Source organism: Priapulus caudatus, unplaced genomic scaffold, assembly GCF_000485595.1.
Source record: "Priapulus caudatus unplaced genomic scaffold, Priapulus_caudatus-5.0.1 Scaffold29, whole genome shotgun sequence".
In the NCBI taxonomy this organism is placed as follows: domain Eukaryota; kingdom Metazoa; phylum Priapulida; class Priapulimorpha; order Priapulimorphida; family Priapulidae; genus Priapulus; species Priapulus caudatus.
Genome location: NW_014577090.1, coordinates 620,322 through 625,639, shown reverse-complemented (window position 1 = coordinate 625,639; position 5,318 = coordinate 620,322). Strand labels below are relative to the sequence as shown.

The 5,318-nt window shown below is 46.9% G+C and overlaps 1 protein-coding gene across 6 annotated transcripts in view; it reads left to right on the top strand.

Moving 5' to 3' along the window:
- The window catches only part of LOC106815673 (somatostatin receptor type 2-like), a 153,478-nt gene that overhangs the window by 18,436 nt on the left and 129,724 nt on the right, over positions 1–5,318 (top strand). For 5 of the 6 annotated variants that reach the window (XM_014820230.1, XM_014820198.1, XM_014820210.1 and 2 more), the window contains exon 1: positions 2,557–2,952. The exons of the other annotated variant lie outside the window; for it this stretch is intronic. The gene's annotated coding sequence lies outside the window, so the exon portion shown is untranslated. Of the gene's footprint in view, positions 1–2,556; positions 2,953–5,318 lie in introns of those variants that run through there. 6 annotated transcript variants of the gene reach the window in all.

The window sequence follows — 5,318 nt, the reverse complement described above, 5'->3', positions numbered from 1 at the left end:
TATATTATAGGAAGCAATATAAGCTTCTTCCATGCAAAATCCCTTCATGCTAGATGTGCGCACGCGTAGGAATAGGTGTTTTCTTAAATCCGCGAAGGTCTTTGAAGCTCCCGGAGTTTTTCTCGAAATTACATTACGCTGATATTGTACTGGGAAAATGTTGTTGATCTCCGCTCCGGCATCGTAGCATCGTAGCGTGATACGTAATACGTATCGTAGCGTGATACGTAATACGTAGGTGATTGCAGCAAGGAGTAGAGATGATCAATCGTAGCAGATTGTAGCATCGTAGAATTGTAGAGTTGTTAGCAGCGTAGAGTTATATAATGGTAGCAGATTATAGCAAAGAGTAAAGATGATGTAGTCGCAGAATATGCTCTTGAAAACTGACTTTATTAGTAAACACAATACAAATATATATACACTACGGCGACCTAGGCACCCAAGCCTAGGCCCCGTGTCTCGCGGCTCGTCTTCGTCTATCTCCACTACATTGTCTCACGTCTCTTCCTCTGAGTAATAACTTTTTATGATATTTCGTCCGTGCCTATTTATACGTTTCCGAAAACTGCCCGGCGACATTTGAATTCGACCGGTTTTTCGTCATTATCGGTCGGACCTTGGCTCGTAGGTGTGGCGCGTCGCGTCACCCATCCCCGGCGCAAGGTGTGACGTGCCAAGCGTCGCATCCTGTCGCCACCGTTTGCTGAATACAATAATTTCCTTGACTCCTCTTGAAAAGTTCGTGTCTTTATGAAAACGTATTTCCAATTAAAAACTATATCTCATAACTATGTTCCAAAAATACCGCTACCTAAATATAATACCTAACAGCAAGGAACAGTTATACAAACAAACGTCAGCTCCACTGCACTCATATGCTGATATGATGTGCTGAACATGCGTATACCGTGCTCGAGCAGAGGGAGATATTGCTGCAGCTGTCTAGTGAAAATGACGTCTCATTTTCGTATCACAGGAGGGGGTCGACAGTCTGCAACGGTAAAGGGCCGGACACACCAGGCGATGCCATCGCCCGACGCCATCGGCCGATGGCATCGGGCAATGCCATCGCCCGATGGCATCGCGCAGTCGTGGACACACCAGGCGATTTCATGGTTTCATACGTTAATTATCTGTTAATCAAAAGAAAACAAACAAACAAACGACGAAACATAAAATACAGATATCACCGGCTAAGCTATATCGTAAACACAGATCCATAGCCAATTGTTTGTTTATTAAAAATTTGAATTCGTGGTTTCGCTATGTTGTGGTATCGACCAAATGGTATCGGCTAGCAGCCGTGACTCAAAAATGACGCGACGCGTGACGAAATCGGACGTACCTATTCCTGGGCGGAGCTGTTTTAGCTCGTTCGTCACCTTTAATTAAATATCTTCATTACGCACTATGGTGAGTTTGTACCGTAGTATGTCTCTGTTGGCAGGAACGCTAATTTCAGATTACCCTATTGTCCACGTTCGAGATCATACTTTAGAAGCGGCTAGGCGTCTCGCCTTTCTCATCGCATAGGCTTACTATATCATACTCTCATCTCTCCTTTCGACGCTTTGAGTCACCGTCACGCCGTACAATGAAATTCGAATACCACGCTAGCTATAACTACGAAAAATTCGCGCTGCTCGGCAATGCTCGAGCTATTTTACTGTTAAATGAATTATTTCCGTCTCTTGGTTATGTATACAGTGATTAGGATGTAGCTTACCCTAGGTATCGTCGCCGTGTTAGTCTTCCGCTTCTTCTGCTCCTCGACCTTGCTTTGTGCGGGCTCTGGAGGCTGTCGAGCTTGGAGGACATGACAACATGGCTGCCGTTTGGCGTTTGGCGTTTGGCAGCGTAACGCGTTACACACTCTCTCTCTCTTTTTTTTCTCTCTCTCTCTCTCTCTTTCTCTCATACCCGCTCTCTCTCTCTCTCTCTCTCTCTCTCTCTCTCTCTCTTACCTCTCTTTCGCTCCATCTCTTGTCTTCTCTCACCGTCTCTCTGCACATATGGCCCCTGCACATCCCGTGCCGCAGCGCCGCGCTATACCATCAATTCATCCACCCAATTACGCTTCTGTGTCATACAAATGTATACGTTCTAAATTACGTCTCCTCCCTGCCACCGCCCAGGCACACGACTCGTTATTTACCGAGAAGGCGTCTGGATTGACGAGCCCCGCGTCTATCGCTGTAATCTAATAAATATAGGAACAGTAGACGTGACGGCAGTCTCATTGTTCATCTCGGCTCGTTTAAACCCACCGTGTTGCCATGTTAATACCTATAGCGGGCCTGCAGGCGCGTCTGCTGATAACGTCGATATAGCAATAATTACCCTATCTACACGGCGGCGCTCCCCACACCCTAACGATGCGTCGGCGCTATCCCACAGGTCCTAGCGACGGGCAGCAGCGCACGCGTCGCGAATGTGCGAGCGCCTTGTTAGAGGGCGCGCGCGTCGCATCGCGGGGCTGAGCGGAGCAGCAGGCGCGGCAGACGCGCAGTGATCACATTGACTCCGTACACGCGCGCGCTGACGGTGCGAAGCTGTGACGCCCATAGCCTCTACCGACGCTCGTTATATTCTCCTATACCGCGCGCAGTTTGCCGTGCTTGGCCGCATTCGCTATATAGTCAAACACACCACGGACACTCTCGCTTTACGGATGCGTCGAGCACAATAGCAGCCTCTTGTGTGACGGTTAATGCCACTTTATAGACTATCAAGTAACATTCCTTGATTCGGCGCTGGTTGGTGGGCGACAGACGGTACGCAGGGGTCGAGTCTTCATACGCGCGGGAGCCAGGGCAGTAGCAGCAGCAGCAGCAGCAGCGGGAACGGCGGCAACGGCAGCAGCAGCAGCAGCAGCGGGAGCGGCATCCTGTCTACTACGACCGCGCACAAACACGGAGGAACTTCTTGAATAGCTCTAGATCTACTTCGGTAAGTAAACCATCCCCGCATGCACGTAAAATAAACCACGTGTGCTACACGTGTAGTATAGCGTGTTTAGCAGTGCCGTTGCTGTCCAGTCATAGCATCGTCAGAACTCTGTATAAGATACACGTACATGTCATGTAGTACTCTCTCTCATCTTCCATCTATCTATCTATCTATCTATCTATCTATCTATCTATCTATCTATCTATCTATCTATCTATCTATCTATCTATCTATCTATCTATCTATCTATCTATCTATCTATCTATCTATCTATCTATCTATCTATCTATCTATTTATCTATCTAACTATTTATCTATCTATCTATCTATCTATCCATCTATCTGTCTGTCTGTCTGTCCATCTATCTATACACGCACACACACACGCACGCACGCACGCACGCACGCGCGCGCACACACACACACATACGCACCTGCACTCTCCGGTGTTATCGTAATCGGCAGCCATGAGCACTTCGCTTTCTGTGAACGCATTGAACATCGTATATTTCCCGGTCAGAACCAACTCAAGCGCCTTCGTTGCGTTATATGTTCTCGCCTCTTCGTCAGCCTCTACTTTCTTCCATAGCTTGTTATACGTTGATCCAGGTGGGCTGCTCTTTAGGTGCGAATGTAACATCGGTTTTTATATTTCTCATGAAACTACATCTATACGCGATTCACTGTGTGATCTATAACTGTATGTAAAATACGTCTTTTCAATATCTGGAGATGTCTCACAAATATTACTGCTAAGGTTTAAAAACTGCATGCGGCGCCCCCTTCGTACAACGCAGGATACAAAAGAGGTATGGAAATGTATGGTTTCAGGTATGGTGAATTGAGCCAGAGCGAGAGCGTCATCTGTTGTGGAGTTTGGCATGCACTTACGCGCAACTCTTCTTCGATGGCCCATCCCCTCATGATTACTGGAATAATATCCGTCCTCGCTGCCAGTTCTTCCATCGAGTAGAACGGATAATGCGTCGGGCCAACGACAGAGAACAAGCTGACGAATGTACCCGTGTACATGGCGGCAACGATGCACGAAAATATCCACCAGGTGGCGTACAGAATACGGACCGGAGTCCGCGATGGCAGGAACGTGGTGCCTGCATCGAAACATCGCGGCGATATAAATCACATTGTCAAAATTATAGTATTATCTGTGAACAACGAAGAGAGTTATGGCAACAACTACTGGCACGAGCAGCTTACGCTCGCAAAATATGACACTGATGTGTGCGTCTGCGATTTAACTTAACCGCTGCCATCTAGCGGCTAGCATAGGAAGTTCTTAGGGCAACCTGTCGTCTTACCTTGTTGGAATAGCGCACCGAATGTGTAGCAGAGATGGGAGACGATTCTGGTCTCTCTGACGTCATCGACGGTGGCGCGGTTTCGCGACCGCGGCAGCCACCGTAACAGCAGCGGCATCGCCATGGAAAAGCCGAGCAGTAGAATCCATATGTGCGTGTCAAACGGTCGCAGCACGTTGACGGGCTCGTCCCTTATGACGGAAACTTTCTTAATGACGAACACCATCGACGAATAAAACAGCGGGGTGAGATATTTGACCACCTTTCTTCGCATCGGCGTCACAAACAGCGGCGTGATCAAGAGATCGAGGGTGTTATTGGACAGCGCTTCGATTCCTAGCTCTTCGCTGGGCAGAATTCGAAAGTCGTAGCTTAAAGATGAAGAGAACACAGAGATTGTTGGGTCGACATGGTTACATACCGTCGTCGTATATTTTATCAGAGCAACGTTAGGTTTATATATACAGTTACCGGAGTCACTTATTTGATTATATATATATATATATATATATATATATATATACATATATATATATCTACATATATATATATATATATATATATATATATGCAAATATCCATACACAGGAGCAGCAAGCAATGCGATATTTCGGCAAATATTAATATAGTGGTGGTTTAATATCAGGCATCGGGTTTGAGAGGCTGAGTTCGAATTTCACGCGCAGCAGCTATTAGCGAAAGAACAGACACACGGCAGCATCGCAGAACACATGCACGCTGCATCCACATACGGTACACCCACATATAGCTCCTCGCATTATTTCATCTGCGACAACATTACTCTGTACGTTGCTCATAATAATATTCTTTCAGCACAGATATAACCATTAGATACCAGACAGATAGATAGATAGATAGATAGATAGATAAATAGATAGGTGCGTGTGCGCGCGCGCGTGTGTGTGTGTGCGTGCATGTGCTTTTGTGTGTGTATGTGTGTGTGTGTGTGTGTGTGTGTGTGTGTGTGTGTGTGTGTGTCTGTGTGTGGGTGTGTGTGTGTGTGGGTGTGCGTGCGTGTGTGCGCGT